Raw genomic sequence first — 26,646 nt, 5'->3', positions numbered from 1 at the left:
GAAACCTCAGAAATAATGTTCCCAATGGCTGCATGATGCCAGGGCACTTCCATGGGCTAGGCTTGTAAAGGCTCCAGGGCCATTGGCCTAGTACACACCTATGAAACTATAAAACTGATGAGCTAACAGTAAATTTTATCATATACTCTAATCCATAAGGCATAGTCAACAAACTAGCAGATACATTTAATTCTAACGTATGTCTGATGCCTACTGGTCAGCCTGAAACAGGACCTGTCAAACCCCCTACAGATGCTCTTCAATATCAGACTCCAATCAATGTTTATACTGGAAGAGTAGAGTACTGCAACAGTCATCCTCCTGCATAAAGGTGGGGCATTAAATGACCGAAGCAACTAATGACCTACATCTTCATCATTATGAAATTGATAAATAAGTACATAGCCTACAGACCCTAGACAGTTCATTTTTGTCCAAGGCAGATACTGCCTACTGAATCTTGTCAACTTCTTCCAAAAGGTTAGTGAAGTAATGGATGCGGGCAAATCTAAGCACACTGCATAATGACACCTTACAAAAGCATTCAGCACTATCCCCCATGCAAGCATACTGATAAAATCATCCAGCTAAATGTAAATCCCTATGGAACTAGTTTGATAGCAAGCTAGCTTACAACTATAACCCAGGAAATTAGGGTGAGCGGATATATCGCCAAAAGACCTGTCACTTGTGGTGTACCTCAGGGATTGATCCTTAGCCCATTCCTCTCTGGCATCTATTTCTCAGAGGTCAAGGCTAAGAGCAAGGGCATATGGCTGAGCAAATCTGCAGATGACTTTAACTAGGTGCCATCTTAAACTGTTGAGAAGATACTGAGATCCTTATGGAAAGCCTTTTCAAAAAGAATATCTAGTGTCAAAGTCAATTCCTAAAATTAATTTCTGAAAATGAATAATTGTATCCTGTGGCAAGCATGGTGTCCCCTGCACCTATCATGTTAACAAAACAACACTAAAAATTGACCCAGGAGTGAGGGACTTGAAAACCCATGTAAGCAATGATCTGCCATTCAATCAGCATGTATCCACTCTTGTAAGGAAGTCTTTTTTCATTGCACAGCTTATTAGTAAAGTGATGGCATCCCTGTCCAGAAAAGAATCATTCCACTACATACTGCACTTATTAAGCCAGTCATTGAATATCATGCCCCTTCTGTATTTAACTGTTTAGACACGTGACACAACTCGAGTGACCACAATGTTTTTTTCACTAAGAGAAAAAAGAGCCTAAATACAGAAGCTACTAATATCATATGAATGTCCTGTCCTTTTTTTGGCTATCTTGCAGGCTACTAAGGGGTGATTTTTGCCTCAATTATACAGCTTCTGCCAGCCCATTCCTTTCAAATTAACTATACATCTGGAAGTCCAATACTGGTAGAAACACCCACTGAAGAGATCTCAACCGCTTCTGAACTTAAATAGAATCAGCTGGAGGGATAGATGTGTCTCATAAAGAATACCACTTCTCTGGAATAGTTTTCTCTCAATATAACGCAAAGTGCATCTTTTACTCTATTGAAGCATAATATGGATGAGTGGATGGAAAACTGCAAGCCCTCCCCTTAATTGGCACCCTTGTATCTTATGGACAATGGAAATGTGTAAATGTATGTCCAGCAATGGTTTAATTCATACTTGGGTTAGAAGACATGCATTGAGGATGCACATCTGAGCTTCTGAAGATCTTACTAGATAATTAGCCTAGTAAGTACCAGTGAACCTATGGAAACTGAAGTTTCTGAGTCACTTCTTAACTCCATATTCTAATGACATGTAAACACTTAGAAACATTTGAAAAAAATTTGAAGTAGCAAAACAGTACAATTTCAGTGTTGCAAGAATGAAGAACCCACTGTGAAAAGTCAATAAACAACCAGCTGAATATAAATTCACTGATTACGAAGATTCATAAAGTACTTAACCTAAGCCACCAAACTGGGTAAGAAATGCAGGAGACCTGTCTTACTTGAAAATACTGACTCCAGAATCCCAGAACTTTCTAGGAAAGGAAACACTATGAAAGGGAAAACAGAGCTGCCACAACAGCAGCAGAATCACAGTGAGGTCACCTAAAAAATGGGGTTAGAAAAGTTAGCAGTGAGTAATAGGAGCTGAATTGTAAAAGATATCAATCACTTGGTGATCAAGCATTAATAACTTCACCCTTTGACTCCTGTTTGAGTGGAGAAGAAATCAAGCTTCAATATGTATAAATATTAGTGGGGTTAATCACAAATGTGATAAAGGAAGCAACAGGAAGTGATAGGCAAAGACAGATCAATTCCCTCCCAACTTCAGCACAATATTAAAAGACAGACATACAGCAAAGAACATGTGACTAATATTTCTTTTTTCTTTTTCTTTCTTTTTTTAACATGTTATTTTTTAGGCCACAAGATCAAGCCAATTACTATCCTTTCTGCACCCAACTGACCCAGATCCCTGCAGCCCATTTTTCCCCCAGGGGACATGAGTGTCAGATGATAAGGAGCAGGCCATTTTCCATATCCTGTGGACTGTCTTATCCTCACTCTCGCTGTAGCTGGTGAGCACTGCTATAGCTATAGCTGCCTGTGGAGGTGCATGTGAGCCTCCATTCAACCATATTTTCCCAAACAAGTGGCTGTACAGGTATTCAAGGCTCTTTATGATGCCAGCAATAGGTTCATAGGTGGTCATTAGGCTATTAACCTAAATGTATTTATAAGCCTAGCCATGTGTACCCAATATAATGCTAGAGAAACCCAATATAAAGGATCTTCCCTAGAATCAAGATCTTAGTTAGCATTACTTCCCATATCTAGGAGGGTCATAGGTGAAATCCCCAGCAAGAATTTACAGTTTTCCCATCCAGTCATCCAGGCTACGCTTAAACAGGGTCATAGAGGGGCTCTGTTTGAGTGAATTGGTAGCCTATTCCAGAGGAGTGGCAACCTCTAAGAGACATATCTGTCTCTCCAGCAGGTCCTATTTATGTCTCAGGCCAGGTTAAGGTCCCTGGATTTGGAGACCCTTGTCTCATTTGACTTGCTGATTTGCAGCATTCCCATTAGGTTTGGATCTGAGATTGCTTTGTAGGCCAGACACAAATCTCTTCTAAGTAGTCTGTACATGGCTGAGTACAGTGACAGTGACTTTGGGCTCTCAGTGCATGACATGTGCTGGAAACCCTGAATTTTCTTAGTTAGAAATCTCTGAGGTCTCTCAAGTTGCTGCAGTTGCCTGGTACAGTACCTAACAAAGGGATCATTGCAGTCAATTGCTGTTCTGATGAGGGAGGGAAGTTATGACTTCTTTCACTCTTGAGCCAATACCTTTGCTAATGAGGTGTGCAATGTAGAATACATTCCTTACCACAGTAGACACATGGTGACCAAAGTTTAGGCTACTGTGAACTTGCGTTCCCAAGTCTCTCACTACTGAGATGTTACTTAGGGTATTATTATTTATATAATAGTCTGCAGGGATATCATTTTTACCAAAGGGGATGATAATGAATTTTTTAGCACTGAGTTTGTGTCCATGGCTTTGGCACCAATCACTGGTTTGTGTAAGTCCCTCTTAAAGTATATTGACATTGTTTGGGGATTCAATGATTGTACCTAATTTGCAGTCTTCAGTACACTTAGTCAGCTACAGCCCCTCTGTTTTGGCCTGAACTTCTGAGAAGTATATTCCAAATAATAGGGGGCAGCACTGTTCCCTGTGGAACCCCACTCATGACAGGTCTGCTGGTTGAAGTAAAATCCCCAACTTTGACTGAGTGTGATCTGTTTGTGAGCCAGTTAGCAACCCACCTGATAACATAAGGGTTGATACTCAACTGGAAGAATTTATCAATGATGCCTGAATGTGGGATTGTGTCAATGGCCTTGGCTAAGTCAAGTAGGCTGTATGTACAGATTTGCCTTCATCTATGGCTCTGGTGATGTTTTCAAAGAAGTCCACCAGGTTTAACAGGCATGACCTGCCTTTGACAAAACCAAACTGTGTTGGATCAAGGGTTCGGAGTTCACCTATATCCTTATTTATAAGGTCCATGATGATTTGTTCCATGGCCTTACAAATAAGGCTGGTTAAGCTTATGGGTCTGTAGTTTCCAGGGTCTTCAACTGTATTCCTGTAGGTATCACTACTGCACCAAGCCACGCTACCACCCTCCTCCCAGAATGCAGGAGTCAGCATCAGCTGCTAAGTCCCATATTCTTTCACTCTGTCCATCAAGCACTTATACAGTCAGTTAAACAGTGGTCATCTCCTGTAGAATCAGGCCTTTATTCCACTGTGCCACAGGCAGGGTATCATGGAACTGTCATTTCAATCTGGAATAACTTTTATTGAGTAACATGCAGCTTATTCTATTCATGGTATTTTAATTCAGTGGGGCTGTCACACTGAGTAATACATGGAACCATTGGATGGCTGAAAGAGGTAGGATTAATGGTCAGAGATGGGACTGAACCCAACAGAAAATTAACATTTGGAATGGTATCTTCAGATTGCTATAAAGACTATTTGTATTAAAAACTGGTAGGCTGTTGATTTGGAAATAAATCTATCTATCTATATATATCTATCTTTACATATATATATATATATATATATATATATATATATATATATATATATATATATAAATTCTAAGATAATATTTTTAATATATAATAGTATTTGATAAGAAAGAATATAAAGAAGATGTATGCTAATTTCTACAAACTGTATGCAAAAGTCAAATCCACTAACTCGTTTTATACAATGTGACAATTCCTTTCCATCATGAGACAGTTAAGTGGGGTTAAATGGTGTTTATTAACTGTAAAGAATGAAAACTGAACATTTCTTTCTTTCCTAGATTTCATGAACTTTCACATTTTATGACATTATAGCTTATACTTATTTGATATAGAAGATGTAAAAAAACATTATGGCAGAGCAACCATTCAAGGTCACTTCAATCATGGAAAGTAAATCTGATAGGCGAAAGGGTTTGAAGAGATCAGATTCACTTTTTCCAATGCACGTTTTCTTCTGTGACTCAAACCTACCTTTAGGGAAAGAAATATGGTACTTACGTATTATCGCAACCACATTGCAAATGTGTCAGAATTCTTGAAGTTATGGCCCAACGACTCTATCTGGCCTTGTAGGGGTTGGGAAAGCTACCAAACAGCATTTTATTACATTGGCTGAACACCCAGGAGCAGTAGTAACCCCCAAAATCCTCTTACAGCTTGACGTCCTTCAAAAGATGCTTTCATTTTAAAGGTCGTGGACCCGGCTGTGCAAACAGAACACAGCAAGACAATGTAAGATGGAGTACTTACCCTGAGTCCCAATGCCAGGCCAACCTGAGGATATGTAAACACTGTGAAAAATAAGTAGGCATGAAATGATTGCAAGTGTGTTTCTTTCTGCTTTTCTGCAAACTGGAACCACAGAACACATACATTGACACCCAATAAATGTACTCCTTAAACTCGATGACATTTTGTAGCTATTCCCTTCTCTGGTAATGTCTTACAGGTTGATGGTTCTGAAACCATGCAAAAAGGGGTGAAAAGACAGCGTAAACAAACGAGAACATTTTAACAGTATGGCTTGCTGTCACTTAAGATAGATACGAGAAGATACCACTTCTGGGGGGGCAACATACCATGTGAGGGATGTAAAGAGAAAGCTCACAAATTGCTGTTTTTTCTCAAATGATTCTCACAACAACCAGCACTAGTTTTGGGTCACATGGCGCGCAGCTCGTCTCAGCTACGAATAACAGAACTGTAAAATGTCGCATTCAGCGACCTTCTAAGTTCAAATTCAGGAAAGTAAGAACAACGTCTCGTTTGTCCTTGATTTCCACAATTATGACCGATTTGGAACCTGGTTGCGAGGGATTTGCAATGTGATTGCAATAATACGTAAGTACCGAAAAAATAGATCAGCAACTAACACTTTTACAGAATGAAGGGCTAGAGACTGTACTTTTCTGCAGCTTTCCCTTTGAATATTTCCAAATTATTTTATCGTGAATTAAACGGCAAAGTTATATAATTTAAAGAAAATAACAAGTAAAAATATATGTTCTTTAAAATGAAATTTATTTTTTCTATTTTGTATTTGTTTTCCAGGGTAGAACACTTATATCTATGTTTTTTTTTCCGGACTCCACCTGGTTGTGGTGTCTAGTTACCTGTTAGCTGGTTAAGTGATTTGCTCAGTCATACAGTTAGGCAATGATGGCTTGAGGAATAAAACCACACACCACTGACTCACAGGAAATAGCAATACCTGTGACAAAGCTACAGATTGTCATGTACTCTATTAGCAAATCTTAGGACATCACCACAGAATATATCATACAGTACATACCACACATTTTTGTTTACTCAGGGAGAAGGTGTACACAACAAATAATGTCAGACAATTGGAGGCTGTTTGGGATTCTTAAAAATAATTTCTTTTCCAAGACCATCAACTGTGTTAGCTCTATTACATGTGTTGGTATATAATGATGCAAGCTTTCACTACAGTACACATCAAGACAGAACTGTTAAGGTTCTAACAAAATGCTTTAATTTCCTGATGTGCATGTATATATTGGATACTGCCATGTGCCTCATTCCTATATGATTCCTGGTGATACCTCAATTTAATATCTCAGCTGGTCCAGTAAACCGATTGATTTTGTGTTAAGGAGTCTAACATCATTAGAAAAAAATCACAGCTAGGAACTAAATGTATAAAGAAGTGAATATGGCCTGAACCATGGATGAAAATCTAATATTAGAGTAAAAGCTACACATTTATTTTCTAATAGATACAGGAATACCACAACTACAGCCAGTGAGTATTCTGTGATAGTCTATGTTGAGAGCTTAGATGCATGAGATAGTTAACTTTCCTGACACAGCCTGCAGTAATGTAGATGTTTAACAATTGACAACTTTCACAGAATGATAGTGCAGCTTCTGCAACTAAGAGTTGATGATAGATGATCTGCATATTAATCCCCAACTCTCCCTCATCCAAAAATACCTGCCTTCAGTGTACTGTCATCCAGTAAGATCAATATAAAACTGGTATCCCACACCAAACTGGATCTCATAAAGAGGCAAGTCAGTAGTCAGGATCAAAGCCTAGGGTTAGTTCATTAATACAAAACTGCACCTTAGAACTAAAAAAAAACATTTTTTACTCTATCTTTATTTTATGAGCTATTTTAAGACATCAGAATCACTCTGACTGTGTCTTACAGACTTTTAATATGTTTTCTGCAAAATGGCTGCCAATGGAGCTGAACATATTAATATGAGATTGATTTTCGTTCTAGCCTTTCTTTTTCCCATAATCAATCTCAAATCTGATTTAAATGAGTCTTGCTAGGCATAAGGAAGCAGTGGTGTATTTTCATGTCATTGACATATAATGGGATTAGAGTCAAACATTATTATCTTGTATACCTTCTGTATCAAAGCTGGGTCTTTTATTTCTTGAATTGCCCCATCTGTGTTTGTTTCAGAGCTTGTTTTACAGTATATTAAGGAGTTATACAGCTGCACTTAAAACTAACTAAATTGGACACCTTTATTCAAAGTATCTTTTTGTAGTCCATGATGAATTGACAGCCCCTCCCCCACGCTTTGTTAAATGTGCTGCTACTGCACTAGAATTACAAGAAAACATATTTTCTGACTTTTCTCTAAATGTCACAGACATCTATGATACTACATTTAAGTTATCTTAAAATGTAAAGTAGTATAAACAGCAAACATTTAAAGTTTAAAGTTTAGCATTTCAGCACTGTGATGATGCTTATGTAAATTCATCAAAAGAGGTGACAACTGCCTTTGAACCATTTATTGATCTAATTTCTCTACATTGCAATGAAAGTCATGGCTACATTGAAAGCAGCTGTGAATCAGTGTAAGTTTTCTTCCTCTCTATAATAAAGACACTAGAAAACAGTTTCAGACTTCTCTTTTTACAGCAACCGCTGAGCTCCTGACATCAGCAGGACTAATTACCTGTATAAGATTGTCAGCAGTACCTGACTACAAATTTCTCTGTGTCTGTGGTATGTCATGCTGGTGTAGACAAATTCCTCTGTAAATGATGTAAGACGTTCAGCTTAAAAAAAGTGAGTGATCTTTCCCTTCCTTCCAAGGCAAGAAAATAAAACTTTTATAAAGAAGAAGCGGGTTTCTGGAACCTACACAATACTGGAACCATATTGTAGGGGAAAAAAACAACCCAAGAGTTGAGTTAAACTGTAGAAGAAGGTGGATTTTTCCTTTAATGGTTGACTAATGCAGGGATGCTTGTGGATTGAGAGAGTATCAGTTTTCCAAACACATATAGGGTGGGTGATGAATCACAGGAAATACGAGGGAATTGAATCATATGAGTATTTACACCTGGACAGTATCTACCCTCAGAATAAACCTTCAGGTCAGTCAAGCTAGGGATGAAATTGTGAATACACATCTAATTATCCAGTTCTTACTTCAAGGAAGATAATGTACAACACTGCTTAATTTGCACTAAGACTCTATTCCAAAGGTGGGGAAGGTGCTGTGTAATGAACCTCTTTCTCTATCTTGTTTTAATTGTTTGCTGATGATGGTTTAAATGTCTGGTTCTGGTATGTGTGGAACATTTTGATTTGTGGAGATACAAAAGATCCATGATCACTGAGTCCCTAATAGCCCAGTAGGCATGGCACAGATCCTCCCAGAAACTGAATATAGGGCAATGTTTCTAGTCTTTTATGATAGTTTATGGTTTTATAGTTTTTAATCCAATGTTATTCTTAATTAGGAGCCCCGGGAGTCTTCAAGTTGTTGTTTGAGATGTCTAGTGAGTTGCATCCTAATGTGAGCATTGTTTTTAAAAAACTGGCTTAATTAATGCAGAATATAAGGGAACAATGATGACTTTAGATCTAGATGATATTCTAATGGTAATCAGCTGCAATAAACAGAATCACTTTCTGTTTCTGTTACATGGTTATCAAAGGATAGGAAATTATCAACCCAGGTTTCAAGGTCTCTAACAACATTCTCAGGCGGGGTATTGTCTATGTACTCATGGTAGAGGGGTAGTTTACAAAATGTGACAATATTACACTTTTTGGCATTTAATTTAAGTCCATTTTACTACACCTGGTATTTAATACCCTCCTCACTTTACTAGTTTCTTAGCTACCTCGCTAACAGGTCCCAAGCAATGAAATGGCAAGATGATTTATTTTCTTTCCTCGCTACATCCACTGGAGTCCCACAAGGTTCCATCCTAGGACCATTACTGTTGAACTTATTTATCAGTGACCTAAACACAACAGCCAAAGAGACCAACATAGTACAATATGCCAGTAACTCCACTCTAATATGTACTGTTATGACATTACTCATGTTCCACTGACTCACCCAGAAACCCTTCTTCTCCATAGAAACTTAGCTCAACAGTTCACAAAGCTTCCTGAATCCAAAATAAACACTAAACCACTACTGCTTTGCCCCAACTTTCCCTTCTGAAAAATTCTACCTTCAATATACTGTCATCCTAAATCACACCTAAAACAATTAAATGATTTAATAGTAAGATTCCTGTGGTATCCAAAAAAAAACAAGGATAGCTATGAAGTATCATCTAGATGATTGGGATATAGGTGGCATAGGTTTACCAGACATAGAAATATATTTGCATTCATCCATTATTAAAACAATATCATTATGGCTAAATACAAAATATACATCAAAATGGAAGCTAGTTCATGAGAGAATCTGGTTAAAATCAGGATTTGTAGTAGCAAATAAGTATACAGATTTCATACCAAACAATTTTCTATGGCTGATGAAGGAATACATGATGATACATAAGAATAAAAATATAAGTTCCAAATACATTACTTATACATTAAAAATTTTCCAAAATCATATTAATAGCATCCTGATATTAAAGCATGGTCATTTCTTTTATATCCAGTAGCGTACACACAAGGTAATATAATAACATTTAATATGGAAGTAGTCAACATGCTTAAAGAAAAGGGATTAATATATTGGCATCAATTGCTAAACTCTGGAAAACCTCTGACAATAGACCAGATTAAACAGAAATTAAATATGGAAGATAGTTCGTGGTTACATGTACAAGAATTAAGACAGTATATATTAAGCAAACAAGAAACAATGCAAGCATCGATAAGACAAAATGTTCCTAACCTTATAGAACATATAATATTACTAACGATTCAACCCATTACTGGAAAGGGATACTTATCATCTATTTATAAAACAAACAAAAAAATAAAAATACATAATAATGACAAAATATGGAATTATTATAGATCAGTTAATGGACATGTGCCAAATGACAGAGATAAAAAATGAATTCTTCTCTCTCCAAAGCAGACATCACTTTCATTACATTGGAGACTTTTTACATGGCAATTCATACACAGATCTTATGTAACCCCTCATAAAATGGAACTTATGTTTAAGAAAAATATTGGCTGCTGGAGATGTGATTTATCAATAAAAGCAGACTGGCAACATATGTTCTACGAATGCCATTTGATTAAACCATATTGGGATAAAATAAATTATTTTCTGCAAATGGTATTCAATGATAAATTCCAGATTTCCAAATCTATTATTTTGTTTAATGTACCTGTACCCGACTGTGTGCCAAGAACAAAATATGTAATCTTATGGACTCTCCTAGCTATTGCAAGGAAGAACATTACATCAAACTGGAAATCCAAAGCTTCTACAACTTTTAAGCAATTCATAAATATGGTGTCAGCAGTATCGCAATTGGAAATGAACACTATCAAAGGAAGAACTGAAAGAACTAAATCATTATACGTAGCATGGCAAAAAGTAACTGAAATGCTGGAGAATAACGACTGCAGCAGATTATAATCAGGAAACAATTGTATAGAAAGTCAATTATATGTTAACAATAGACACCCTTGTAAATACTTTATTTTGGTTTTAATGTTTGATATCTGTTTAGAGGTTTTAGCCTACCTTTTTAAATAATTTGAAAATACTTCATTGTCATAAATAACCTGCATTCATGTTTTCTTGTTTTTGGAAATTAATAAAAATATTAAAAAAATATATATATATATACTGTCATCCAACAAGACCAATATAAAAGTGGTATCTTACACTACAATACACAGTATGATTATAGACAAACACCTGAAATTTGACCACCACCTTCAGCAAGCCATTGAGAAGACAAACCAAAACCTAGATATATAGAGGAAAACATTGCCTTACTGACTCTGCTATACAAAACATAGACACTTCTTCTATACTCCTCACTCTATTATCTGCCTCTCCTTTCTTAAAAAGTCTCAACTCCTATCATCCAGACTAGAACAATGTTCCAATAAAGTAATCAAATTCACCAAACTTTCTTAACTAGACAGATTACAACACAACTTCAGAACAGCAACTATTTACAAAAGATTACATCACTAAGTCCACACTGACATGGCAGTGAATATAGTACAGAATCCATTGGTAAAACAAAATCTAGATATAGTAAATTAGTTAAAAAAGACTTCTACACAATTCAACATTGTTTCCCAGAGTGTAGTGGTGAAAATTGTGTGGGACTGATAACTTATTTTGTGAAGGATCACACCAAGGTTTTCTGGATCCTACCACCTGATGGTTATGTATGCTTTACATGTGTTCGCAACCTGCATAGGCTATTGTTTTGGAGAAAGCTCTACCCATAATTTCTGGATGGCCTTACATTGCCAAAATTTAATCCAAGTGTCCAGTGAGTCCTTGACACATGCAGAGCAAATTTCCTTGACAATCTTATACAGGTAATTAGTCCTGCTGATGTCAGGAGCTAAGCGGTTGCTGTAAAAAGAGAAGTCTGAAACTGTTTTCTAGTGTCTTTATTATAGAGAGGAAGAAAAGTGTAATATGGCATCAAATACTATCTGCAGGAGACCAGTACACCAAAATAATTCTTTAGTGCACTCACAGTTCATTTCAACCTTCTAACTACTGCATAACCCTGAAAAATGTCCATCTCTTTACTCCATCATTCAGCCATACACTACTAAGAGACTGCTGTGCTCCACTGACAAATCATTATTCTCTGTAACTAAACCTAACAACAATGTAGGATACTCCCTGTATTCACACTGCATTAGTAATAGTTGGAATACTAGTCCACTCTTCTTAAGAACAGTCTGAAAACTGAAAACATCAAATGCAAACCGAAGCAACACCTGATATATAAATGGCTATGCACCTGCACAACCCTTGGTTAATATGTTACTAATTAGCTGTACAAATTCATGTCATGACTTTTTGCTGCACAAAACTTAATGTACTGTTATTGCAACTAAACCCACCCCTTTCATCTCATCTCCTTTGTCTTCCTTGTGCATCCTCCTCCGTTTTATTTCTTTGGGTTGCACCAACGCTTTATCTTATCTTCCTGTGTCCTAGATTTTGAAAAAGTCTTTATAGTAACACATATTCTTACATAAATCCTGACAATCTAATCTACACATACCAATGATATTGCACTGCATTTACTTCCCTTTATATAAAAAAAATATTTGTATACAACCCATGTAACTGTTATTTAAAACTGAAACTTTTTGCAATTAATATAACAGATGTCAAAGATGTCTGACTGACTGTAAATGATGAAAAAGAGCAACTGATGCCCATGATGTTTGTATAATGGAACTTTTCTCCTCAGGCCTCCACTGAAAAAGGACACTATTCAGTCAGAGTTTCCCAGTAAACAAATGACAATAAATAAATAAATAAAGTTTTTGCTTCAGGGCTGGGGTGTCAGAGTGTGACTTGACAAAGGGTGCAAGTTTACAGCCATCAACAAAATTGGTTAGCCAAAGGTCTAGGTTTCATGGTTCAGAGATCAGAAAAGTAAATGTTAAACAAAAGGGATCCTTGCATGAAGGTATCCTGAACACCACCAGTCATTTTCTTACTTTCTGATGAGGTACCTTCAGCCTGCAAGGTGTGGGCTGTGTCCTTTAGCCAATTTGCTATTCATCTTACCACATACAGATCTATATTTTTAAAGCATTAAACTTATTGTTTAATGCTTTAAAAATATAGATCTGTATGTGGTAAAATGACTAGCAAATTGGCTAAAGGACACAGCCCATACCTTTAAAGCATTAAACTTATTAACTATGTCCATGGTGTTGGTGGTGCTGTGGTAGCATTGTCGCCTCACAGTAAGATGCTGTCTGGTTCGACTCTGAGTTAGAGCGTCTTCTGCGTGGAGACATGCATGAGTGGGCATACCTTCGTTGAAGGTTGTGCATCAGGGTTGGCAACTCAGTACGTAAACATCAACTGCCAATCATTAGCGGACCGGAGTTCCGCTGTGGCGACCCCTAACCGGGAAAAGCCGAAAGTCACAACAACATTAAACTTATTAACTATATTAGCATGGGGGACAGTGTTAAAGGCCTTGCCCAGGTCAAGGTATACTGTCTAGACAGCATAACCACTGTCAATAGCTTATGTTACTCTTTCAAAGAACTTGACTAGATTCATTAGACAGGATATGCTCTTGACAAAGCCAAACTGTGGTAGGTCAGTTAAAATATGTTCCATGGTTTTGTAAATAAGACTCGACAGGCTGATGGGCCTATAATTCCCAGAATCAGTGATGAGGGTGGAGCACCCTTTGGATGGGGCATCACTGCTGTTGTGTGCCTAACCTCAGGGACAAAGCCACTGGCTAAACTTGGGGTAAATACTTAAATGGTCAGGAATGTTATCAGGCCCCATGGGGAAGATGTATTTTGTGTCTTGCAGAGCATCTTTAGTACATATTCTTTAGTGATGATAGGGGATCTAGGGGATCTGTGAGCTTCAGGGACAAGTGGGCTTTGGACCATCATTTCTGAGGTGAAGTTTGCACTAAGTTTGTATGGTAGTGCATTGGGAATGTGTACTGGTGGTGCCATTATGAACACGCTCCGAGGAATGTGGGATGTTTTCATAACAGACCTTGGTTTCAGATGCTAACCTACATCTATTGGTTGCCTTAGTAGTCCTAATAGTGTTTTTCAAGTTTTTAGTCAATCTTCTGATGTTATCTTGGATTTGTGGGCCTTTTGATCTACTGTATACTTTGAAGAAGTTTTTTTTCTTTTATTACAGAATTTATTTGTGTTGGTAGGACATAAGGCTGCTCTGCTTTTAAATATTCCATTACATTTAGATCTGGTTGGGACTGACAGTTCTGTATATTGGTTTAAGTGAGCATAGAATTCCTTTGTCAAGCGACAAGCATTGATGCTACAAGTGAATTTGAAATTTTGTCACAGAATTTGATGAGATTTGTATGTGTGAAATCCTTGAGTTCTGAAATATTAGAATCAGTAAGTTTGGAGTAATTTTAAAAGTGAAGGTCACTTCTTTATGAACATCTTAATCAGGGAAGGAGATATCATTGGAATAATATAGGTAAAAGCTATATTCATAGGGACCAGGTCAAGAATATTGTCATCTAGTGGGTTTGTTAAAAATCTGGTCCAGGCAGTTTTTGACTATGAAATCTAATATCTTTTGGGTGTATCTGACATTTGAGGTGTAGGTGCTTCAGATTATTGATGGGTAGTTAAAATTTCCAAAATTATTACAGCTCTTTTTCATAGGGAGTTCAGAGACTATATTACAGGAGTTCACAGACTATATTAAGGAACTCTACATGATTGTCAAGGGGCAGAGAGTACGTGCCATGTGACAGAATACAAACTGATAGTTGGTGCTTTTTGGTGGGATTTGGAGCTCAATGAGTTCCATTTGAGAACTCTGGGAAACTGTCTAGAGGCAGTATTCCCCCAAATAAACATGTTGACTCTACCACAACTAACATTAGGTCTTATGGGATGGTAGGTGCAAAACTCTGGTATGGAGGGAGTGATTTTCGAATATTTAAACCCAGTTTCAGTAGTTAGACAGCCAGGGATGCTCTCCAAATGCAGGACAGCCTGAAGGTAAGGAATTTTGAGAATTCTGGCATTGAACAGAGTCACTGTAGTGTGAGCCAGTTCCTTACACACAAAAAAAGAATACAGCACATAAACAACACGTGGTATGCAGACTGCCTCAAAGCCCCATCCCTTTGTCTTCTACAGACTGCTGAAAAGCAATCTATGACTGGTCTACAAAGCACCTTTTGATCCTGCTCTGACAAACTTGTTGCACATCCATGAATAGCATCAAATTTACCAAATCTAGAGACCTAAACCATGTCTGAAACATAAATAGGACATATTAGAGGGGCAGATATGTGTCTAAAAGACTAGCAGTTCTCTAGAACAGTCTTTCCATCCATATGAAGAAGAGTGTTTTTCTGACCCAGTATAAGTGTAACTTGAACCAGCGAATGGGGAATCAGAAATTTACCCCATCTGGCACCTATGTCTTTATTAGATAGAGGCAGTCTGTAAATGCTTGATCATGCATGCCCAAGCCTGCATATACCCCTTAAAATAGCCATAGGTTATCAAAGCTTGTCAGATATGTTTGGGATGAATGGATAGGCTTAAAAAGGCTCCCAGGAGTTGTTAGCTTAGTAATTACCTATGAACCTATGTTAGCCTTGTTGGGATGACGATTTTCTGGACTCTGCCTTAAAGAGGCACTATAGAGGCAGCAAGGCCTGTAGACAGTATGCAGAAACCTTGTAATGAGATGTGCAGACCATCTTTGGCAAAACATTTCATCCCATGCTGACAGATACTGGATCCCCCTCTGGAATGACACCAATTATTTACCTAATTGTTGAAGCCTATTATCTTTAGTTTGTACCTAAACATAATTCTTGATGAAGAGTTTTGCTCATGAATAGAGCTTTCCATGTACTTGTGACATGCATGGAGAGTTAAGACACATTTCTCTGCATATCCCTCAGAACATGTCATTCACCTTCACATGGACCACCATCAAGGCCTTAAGAGCCTTTGAGATATCAGAGATACTGGCAACTGAAAGGCAATTGCCATCACCATGTCTTTGGCTAGCCTAATGAGAGGAGAATGAGTATGTCTGACTATTCAGTCACTGATCAGTAAAATGGATTTGGGATAATGTAAGTCCTGCTAACTATTTGTTGAACGTGTACCAGAAGATGACATTGTGCTAGATTTCTGCTGAGACCTAGTCCTTCTGAGTCTAGCAGACTTTTCCAAGGACTTTTTTAGAACTTCAGTATAAGACATTTTAATGCAAGTTGGTGTAGTTTTGTGGAAGTGTGTATTGCTAACAGTCTGTGCCCATTTTTGAGAATGATGCCACCACGTTAGTTAATTACATGCATCTCTCACAAGCAAAATGCCTTGTACTAAGTAAAAGTTCATTATCTGTGAGCATCAGACAGTTACTACTTTGCTTACAGATACCAAGTTCTATGAAGCTGACCACAGAAGAAAGACAAGGATACTGACTTTCCAAATTTTTCCAGTGATTTGGGGTATTTAATTGACTATTATGCAGACTTACTTAATGAAGCAAAGGACACAATTTAAATTTTATTTCTAGTAGTGCACTGTCTATTTGGAATAAATGAAGTTTAACGTAAGTTGGCACTATGCCAATGGGCATTCCAATGTGGTTAGGTAACTGTTTAGTTTAAGTTATGAAGAAGAGCTATTGGCTGCTTTGAGCAACCTGGAGTAGCTATAAGCTCCTTTGGACTCTCCAGAACAAGAATGAGCTGGTATAGGCTACTTGAGGAGCAAAAAGTGTGAGGATCTGATTGTCATATGCAAATTAAGTAGTCTGCACTATTAGGTTTCAATATAGATTTATTTATTTTTATTTTTCCTTTGTTAAGCAGGTTTGCTCAACTAGGCTAGTAGCCTCTTTTCAAGGTAGACCCAAGGTGGTATTTATACTACTAGGATAAATATGACCACAACATCAGGGGAACTTTCCCTACTCATTTTGATATGCACCTTGGGATCTTTTACATCCACCTGAGCTACCACCAACTCAAGCAGATGGGACCTTGGACTGATGTCTCATCTATAGGACAGCACACTCAGTAGCTAAGCACCCACATTGTGTTGCACTGCAGTGCCAGCAATCAATCCACCCAATCCTAATGTGGGAATAGAAACCACAGCCTTCTACACCAAAGGTGAATGTGTTAACTGTTGGACTACTGACACTGACAGTACTTATAGTGCTAATATAATTTGGGGGAGGTTGGTGGTACAGCTAAGGTCATAGTTTAAGATGCTTACATCTATATGCACACTGTACCACCACTGCACAATGAGCAGAGCTGAGCAAATGTGGGCAATTTATAACAATATCGATAAAGCTGAAAAAATCAAATGAGCACACTGTCCAATAACAAACAGCACTCTTAAAGGTTCTACAGCAATCAGAGGCCTAGAAATTGCTAGGTTCTTTCTCCACTCTCACCAGAGTACAAACCAGCAAGCAATTAGCTAAATTTATAAATTCTCCAAAAAGCTCACAGCTATTACTGCAAACTTGGCAAGAAAAGTAAAGTACTTGCCCCAGATATTGTAGGACTTGTTTTTTTATCAAATTCAGTAGCTTAGCAGCTCAGTGTGTAACAACCCATAGCAAAAAAGGAATTTAGGTAGGACAGAGGATAATAATAATTATTCGAAACATGAGTCTTCCATCATCAAATGGAGCCACCTATAGTGAGCCAGAGGGTATAACATATCTAGTGGTCCACCCAAGACTCCTCTTAAGAAATAAGCTCAACCACAACTCCTCTAGCTATCCTCAACGCAGTCTCCAAAACCAAAACACAGCATCAATGGGACCTGATTTAACATCCCAGGATGGCTTCTTAATAGCATGAAATACTTCCTATTGGGCCCACTAAAAACAGTCTTTAATCATAGCCTCCAAATAGGCTTCATGCCAAGAGAATGGATGTCTGCAGTTGTCATTCCTATGCAGAAATGAGAGTCGTCCACAGACTATGGAAACTATATACCTATACGCCAGACTAGACTCATATGTAAGGCCATGAAAAGAATAATCATGGACATGACAAACGTGATAAGAAACCTTCAGACACTGCATCCAACTCAGTTTAGTTTCATCAAGAGCAAGTCATGCATACTCAACCTGATGGATGTCTTTGATAAGATCACCAGAGCAATGGATGAGGGCAAAATGATGCATACTGCCTACCTCCACCTGGACAAAGCATTTGACCCAATACCTTACATAAGCATTGTAGACAAACTCACTATACTAGGTAGAACCCCCTACATAATCTACTGGTTCGCTAGCTGGTTCACTGATGTGACATAAGTAGACAGCACAATTGAGTTTACCTCCATAAAATGCCCAGTCACAAGCAGAATCCCCAAGGGATCTGCACCAAGGGCATTCCTTTTTAGCTGCTACTTTTCTGAAGTCGAGGTCAGTACCAAAGGCATCTGTTTAACCAAGTTCACAGATGATTGCAAACCAGGCATAATCACAGACTCCCTCAAAGTCACAACATCCTCCAGAATGGCCTGACACAGACTAAAAACTGATGCTATCATCACAGTCTAAAACACAATGCCAAAGATGCCTAATAGTAAGCTTCAGAGAGACAACTACCTCTAGAAATTACTGCTTTGATAATACACTTGTATGAGTTTACCCTGTGGTCAAGGGACTTAGGACAATGCCTTGGCCTTTGACCATCATGTGTCAACTGTAGTAAGGAAATCACTCTAATCACTCTATTTTTAGCCACATATAAGCAAGAGTATAACATCCCCCAGTCAATGAGTATAATGCCCCCTTTGGTATGTACCTAACCAGGTATATGCAACAACTGTAGAGCTCTCAGCAATTCCTCACAAAAGCAACTCGAGGTTTAGAAAACATGTCTTTCACAGACGTCCTGAAAGCCTTATCCTTGTACTCAGTTTCCTACAGACTGCTGAGGGGTGATCTATGCCTGGCCTTCTAAGCTGACTCTGATCCAGGCTTTTTGGGCCCATTGTACATCTGTAAAACAAATAGCATCAGGAACACCAGAACTTGGCACCTGGTCCTTATCTGTAATATAAATAAGACATGTTAGAGGGCCAGGTATGTGTCTCAGAAATTATCCCTTCTTTGGAACAGGCTTCCCATCCAGGTGAAGCAAAGTCCCTCCCTGCACTTTTTCAAGTAAAGCTTTGATTAGTGGATGAGTAATAGTAAATTTACCCTTTAATCTGCCAGCTATGTCCCTGTTAGAAAGAGCAGGCATGTAAATGCTGGACTACTCTTGCCCAAGCTATACCCACCATAAAATGAATTGTATGATAACCTATTCAATACATTTGGGAAGCATACCTAAGCTTACAAAAGGCTCTTTAACATAATTAACCTAGTAATCACCTGACAGCCTGACATGGATCCAACATCCCAGACTCCAGCATATAGCCTGATCTACATTTCACTTAAGTCTTAGATCATGATGGGTTCACTTAACTGGGGAATTACTGTCAGAAAGGACAGAATTCTGAATGTGGACAAAACTATGGTGGAAAGGTTTGTGATGTTCAAATGAATGTGCCATTAGTTTACACTGGCCACAGAACAGTGTAGTTTGGAAATAGGAGGACAGGTGCACAAAGACAATGACTGGTGGACTGGGTTATGGCAAACTACAGGAAAGGGTAAAAGAGGATTTTTGGAAAAGGAGCAAAAACTGAGCTGTGTTTGCATCACAGTTACAGAAAGTGCCTTGTAGAAAAGGCAAAAAGATGATGCCAGTTTGGTTATACAAGAAGGTGATGCTAGCAGTTAGGACAAAATAAAAGCTATACAGCAGGGAAATATGACAAAGTGAAGGAGGCAATGTGCAAGAAAGCAAGCACAAACTCACAAAGGAAGTAAGGGAATTAACTGAAAGACATTGTCAAAATGGTCAAAAGGGAGCAGACTTCTTTAGACATATGGCAGAAAACAAATGAAGGACACAAACTTGACCCAGCTGAGCAAAGACAGAGGAGTGATAATGGAAGACTAGAATAAAGCAGAGGAAATAAAAGAGTAATTTACATTAATTTTTACAGAAAATGTAAAGAAATGTGTCATGCTGGAAGGGAAGGAGGGCAGAGCAGGACGAGCAGTGAACAGCTATTAGGATGGAAGAGGATTTGAGAGGGAACTTTTCCCTAATGAACAATAAAGTATAGCAAACAGATGGGCTGCCTCTCAGAGTCCTCGAGGGTTTGAACAGTATGTGTACCTTGTGGAGATTTTTGAGAAATCACTGACCATTGTTGAAGTGCCTAATAAATGGAAGACAGCAACACTCGCCTCCTTGTGCAAGTGGGGATGGGGGCAGAAAAAAAAAATCAAGAGAATTATCACATGGTTAAACTAACAATAAGAGCCTAGAAAGTCATGAGGAGAATCTTGATGCAAAATCAGGTTGTTTTCCTATAGACAACAAGCATGTTTTAATGGTCCCAAAATAGTGACATATAAACCTAATCCAATTTTATGACTGGGTTAAAGGGACCACTATATGTGATCTACCTGAATTCATCAAGGCCTTTTACCTTCTTCTTCTCAGTGGGAAAACTAGAGAAAATGGCCACATGATCAAAATGTCTCTACTCACTGTACATGACTTGAGTACATACTAAAATGGTTGCAGTCTCTAGTACTTTCTACTGCTTTTTTCATCCAGTTGCATTAAACAGCCTCAGATAGTATAAGGCTGCAATTCCGTGTTTAAATTTTTAGTTTCAAGAAATAAAACATCCAACCGTGTAAAATATAGATACAATGGAAAGAGGCCTTAACTGAACTTGTCAGGCCTATCCTTAAATCAGTGTAATAAAAGGTTGCGGTCAGATCTTTTTTTAGGTTTTATAATGCAACGACTTGAACTTTCATACAAACATGTCAACTTTGTTTGTATTAAAGGTATCACTCCTGTGTCACTCACATTCTTTCTCTGTCAGGGGGCCAGTACTGCATTTCTCATTTGTTAATAACATTTCTAAATCAGTTAAGATGATTTTTTTAAATGTTTACTGAACTATATAAAAACATGGACATTTTGCTTTGGTGCAGGTAAAATAAACAACCTAATTTACTGGAAATAAACTGCTCAAGTGTTTTAAGAAAGTGAATTAGTTTAAACTAAAATAAATAAGATGACAAAGACAGATGAAAATATTATATGAGAATAGTTTTCAGTTTGTATAATGCTGCTTAATGCCTGAAAACTTTGATGAATAGAATGTAACAAAAACTAAGACACTAAGCTCCTGCAAAAATCCCTGTTTTTACATTTTATAGCATAATATTACAATATCACAGATATATAATTTGTTTTGTAGCATCAGCTACCTGATCCAATAGGTAAATAGACATATGTACTTTAATTAATTTGCCTATGGTTGTGCATGTTGTTGAATTTGTTCCGAAGATGACCATGTACTTATTAATATTACAAGCTACAAATTCCTTAGAGCTGGATATTTTGCATTAGGGAAGGAATCCCAGGATATTTAAAATGCAATTAGAATGCAACTGATAATACGATTAAAAATAGTGGCATGCAATTACATAGAATGCACTCAAGAGGTTCACTAATTTGTAAGATAACTGATTTGCATTGGTCTCTGAGGGATCCATTTTAAAATATTGTTGGAATGAGGCTATTTACTGCTTTCTGGCAATGTGGAGAACACACCTGTTTACTACACAGAGATTTATGTTAAAATAGCATTTCATAGCATTAAATTATTGTGCTGGGGCCCTGTTAGACTGATACTTTACAAAAACTGTGCACATAATCTATAAATGTGAATACTCACAATGTGCATTTTTTTCTGTGTTCCAACATTTTTTATTTTACCGTGACTATTTTAGACATTATCACACTACCCATACTCAGTAACTCTGATATGCTGAGAATCAGGCAGCTTTGCAATTGTGTCTTTTGGCTTTTTCCCGGTTAGGGGTCGCCACAGCGGAACTCTGGTCCACTAATGATTGGCAGTTGATTTTTACGTACTGGCTTGCCAGGCCTGACGCACAACCTTCAACGAAGGTACGCCCATTCATGCATGTCTCCACGCAGAAGACGCTCTAGCTGATATATGTGGTTATTGGCTTGCAACATTAAATCAAAGACTTTAGGGACTAGTGAATGTCAGCAAAAACACTGGAAAGTAGCCCACACCAGCTGGCTCTGGAAGGGCAGATAAACGTACAATAGACGAGTCAGACTTTCATAGAGGTTTACACATAGCATCCAAAGTTAGAATTATTTCCTATACAGAATCATAAACTGGAGAGATGCATTTAATACCACACCACTGAATGTCAATAATGCCTATTTGAAAAGCAGTCTATATTGTGGGACCTGACTTTAATTTTAGAAGTCCTAATTTCCAAAATTTGTTTTTGGCATAGAGAGTGTGTATTCATCCCCATTGCTTTTATTGATTTTATCTGACTTAGATTGCACATATAACTTAAAATTACAATAGGAAGCTGGCAGAGTAAAGCTGATTTAAGATTTAAACTTATGGACTTGCGCTTTGCTGCATTTACTGCTATTCTTTTACATTCAGAAGTATATTTTGATTAAGTGTTTTAGAGGTCAATAAAGCTGAATCAAGTAATGCTTCTTGATGCAAAGAAATTCTACACATTAGGAGTCAGATATGCACTTTATACGCATTGAGACAGCCTTCAACAGACATGGTTCTTTTTGTTTTCTTGTATCCATGTTCATGTCTCATGCCAACAGCAGACAATCTTAATTCTACCGAAATTCAAGCCAACAACATGGTGATGGCAGTTCTATGATTTATGAATGATGATGTTTGTGTGGTATTTGGGTTACCAAGGGAGTCATGTCAGGATATTTCTTATTACGGCTTTTGATGTTTGCGGTGATTGCTCTTCCCTGTTTTGTAAACTGATGGAATGAGTGGACTGAGAACACAACATGGATATATCAAGGGAATCAACAAATGGGTGACATTATTTATTTAACCTTTCCTACCAAACTTTAAAAATGGGGGACTACAGCTCAAAACCCTAAAATATATATTTTTTGATAATATAATGTGAAAGTCACAAATGTCTGAACACTATTCTAATATGGTAGGGCAGGCTGACTGCAGGGAGGTCCGGTAACAAAGCATGTGATAAAATAATTGTTGGGATCATGTGATTAACTGTGTTAGGTGAATAAAGGCACAAGCACTGTAACACGAAGAATTTATTCCAACACCTCTCAGACAAAGCGCTGTCACCAGTAAAACTGGCTTCTTCAGAGTCATACATTACAATACAAAATGCTTAGACCAAGTTAATATACTCTCCACTCTTCTGCACTCAAACAATTAAGACTAATTAATTAATTAAACAATCAACTGATAACTGAGTACAAATAAAAGAAACGGTACAATATTTAAACACTATAGACAACTATGTAAGAAATTAATACAAATAAATAATTCCATTATATGTGTTGTATAAATAAAACAATTTTTTTAAAAATCAAATACCCACATCTAAATGATGCTACTTAAATATTTCAATTGAGGTTTTAAGGAAATACATTCATTTAGTCCCGGACGCCTAGTGGCATTAAGCCTAAGCTGCCATTCCATCTCTGATCTTGCTACCCTATTTTGAACATCATATTTAATATTGGGTTTAACCCTATCTATAATAAAGAATAGAAATTTGTTGAAGTTAACACATACCTTAGTGTGTAAATAAAGTGCATTATGCTCATCCTTCCTTCTGATGGAACTAACGTGTTCACCTATTCTTTCTTTCAAACTTCGTGTCATCATGCCCTTATAAAATGCATCACATGACATACACGAAGCGATGTACACACAATTTCTAGTAGTACAATTACAAGCACCTGGACATGATATTGTACATTTATAACCTACAACACATAAATATGCCCCTTCTGCTATAAATCTACATCTTTTGCATGAACCACATTTACTCATACGAGATCTTATATTGATTTTACCCTCTCTTTCAAGAATATTCTTCAAGTTTTTCCCTCTTCCATAGACAATCATCGGGGCATCACCTAAAATCTCCCTGGTGTCACTGCGTAGAAAATATTTCCACAAGTTCCTTAAACTGGAACACAATTCATTTGCTTTTTCATTGTATGTTAAAACAAATTTTGCTCTATTCATATTAGTGGCTACATTGCTGCTATCACTAATATTACCCCCTTCATACCCATTGCCTCTTAAAATAGGACTATAGCTGTTTTTTCTTTTCCTATATACTTCTTTTTTTATATTACGCAACATAGAAAGCGGGTATCTTCTTTCCAAAAACATACCAATCAATGTGTACATTTCCTTCCTAAACAGGTCATCGTTACTGATGAGCCTACATATCCGGACCATCTGGCCCTTAACTACTCCTTTCCTTTGATGTAAGGGATGACAATGTATAGTGCAACATCGAATTGGAGTAGCTGGGCTTTCTATATATCGTACTCACTAGTCCCTCATCTGTTTTATATACAGTAATGTCCAAGTAATTGACTACCTCCATATTCCATGTGTAGGAGAACCTAAGAAATTCTGTGGTTTTGTTAATGTAGGTAAAAAATTCCATCACACTCTCTTCATCTCCTTTCCAAAATATAAGCAGGTCATCAAGAAACCTGCTATACAGAAGAATGTTGTTCTTAAATTTGGAATCAAAAACGTAACGTCTTTCCCATGCCAATAAAACTAAATTGGCATAGACACAACTGTGAGCACCCATCGCTACCCCTGTCTTCTGCTGGTATGTCTCCCCATCAAATTGTACAAAATTGTTATGTAAAACAAATTCCATCAGATCGTGACATATTTCTATTCTATCCTTATCAAAACTGGGACTAGCCAAAAGACTGTCATAAAACAATTCCAGCCCTATTTGATGCGGAATCACAGAAAATAAATTGATCACATCAATGGTTAAAAAACCAAAAGTTTCATTCTCAATACCTTGAATCTCTCCAAGTCTCTCTAAACAATGCCACAAATCTTTAAGTATATGGGCAGCATCCATAAGTGCCCTTTTACAGAAATAGTCAACAAAAGCTGCCATTGATTCTGTTTTTGAGCCCTTAGCTGAAACGATAGGTCTAAACTGTAAATTTTCTGTTCCTTTATGGACCTTCGGGATTCCAAATAATTTAGACATTGTCAGAAACTTGACTAAAAGGTAATCATACTCCATCTCATTGATTACACCTTGATATAAGGCATCAAGCAGAAACATATCAATCCTCATATAGGCCCTATTAATTTCATTAATGGATGCTCTAACATAAGTATCCTCATCACCAAGTAACTTGAATATGTGGCCACTATAATCTATTTTGTTCATAATGACCATCCCCCCTCCTTTGTCTGGTCTCATACATCTATACTGTTGTGTTGACACTAATTCATGTAGGGCCCTTCTTTCACCTTCAGATAAATTATCTTCGACTGTGGATTTTTGCGAACAAATTTTCCTAAATTCATATTCCACTATTTTTTCGAATCCACTAATTTCTGAGTTCTGGGAGGGCATGAAATTACTCTTTCTTTTGATCCCTATTGATGTCATCTCATTCAAGGTGGACACAGTACCAGGACCCAAAACAGAAAAATATAATTGTAAATTAAGTTTCCTTACAAATAACTTTAAATTAAGTAAAACCTGTGCAATATCAAGCTTAAAGTTTGGCACAAAATGTATGCCCTTACTAAACAATTCAAAATAAACATCACTAATAACAAGTTTAGTGTAATTGTATATTGTGAAGCCTCTGTTTCTAACAGTTTCACATATTGATGGATGCAAACTCTCACCAAGGCTGCTATTGTTTGCCAAAACAAGGCTCATTTCCATAGAAATATCAGAATCACTATTCATTATAGGTCTACAGATAGTTACATCACAATTCTTGTCTTGGACAACATTCAAATCAAACAATTCATCCTCACATATACATTGTGTTGGTACTGCTTGAATTTTGTCAATACCATTGTTATAAAATGCAAAATTGCCATTATGAACTACATTTTGCTCACTAACAAATTGCATATCACATGTTTTTTCCACTGAAGAATCCCAATTAGGGTTAAAATCTAACATAATATCAAAACAAATGTTAAAGTCCACAGTACAATCATTATCTTCATTGTTCTCTCTATTAGAAATGGACCCTAACAGTTCATTCTCCTTCTCTTGGAGTATTGATGTGGGGATTTCATCATTTGCGGCTGTTTGTTCATCAGCCTTTCTGACCTGCGCGGGAAAACCTGCGGGTCTAAAAAATCCTCCCCCTCATCAAAATTAGATTCTTGTATCACATCCATAACATTGTTCATAACATCTTCGTCATTATTGAAGTCAATAGGGTGATTTAATTTCCTTCCCGGTGGATATGCTACTCGGTTTTTGTAGTCAGCTGCATCCCTAGCCAGTTTCTTATGCTTAGTTGCTCTGTTTTTCACTACAAAAGCCTCAATGTTTTTAATCACCCTTTCAAAGTTAACTTTATGCTGAAAGAATAACAGGTCAGATGTAATGCTTAAATTGAGCCTGTT

This window comes from Protopterus annectens, chromosome 4.part1 (assembly GCF_019279795.1).
Source record: "Protopterus annectens isolate FY-2018-M chromosome 4.part1, PAN1.0, whole genome shotgun sequence".
Taxonomy (NCBI): Eukaryota; Metazoa; Chordata; order Ceratodontiformes; family Protopteridae; genus Protopterus; species Protopterus annectens.
This window is presented reverse-complemented; position numbering follows the sequence as displayed.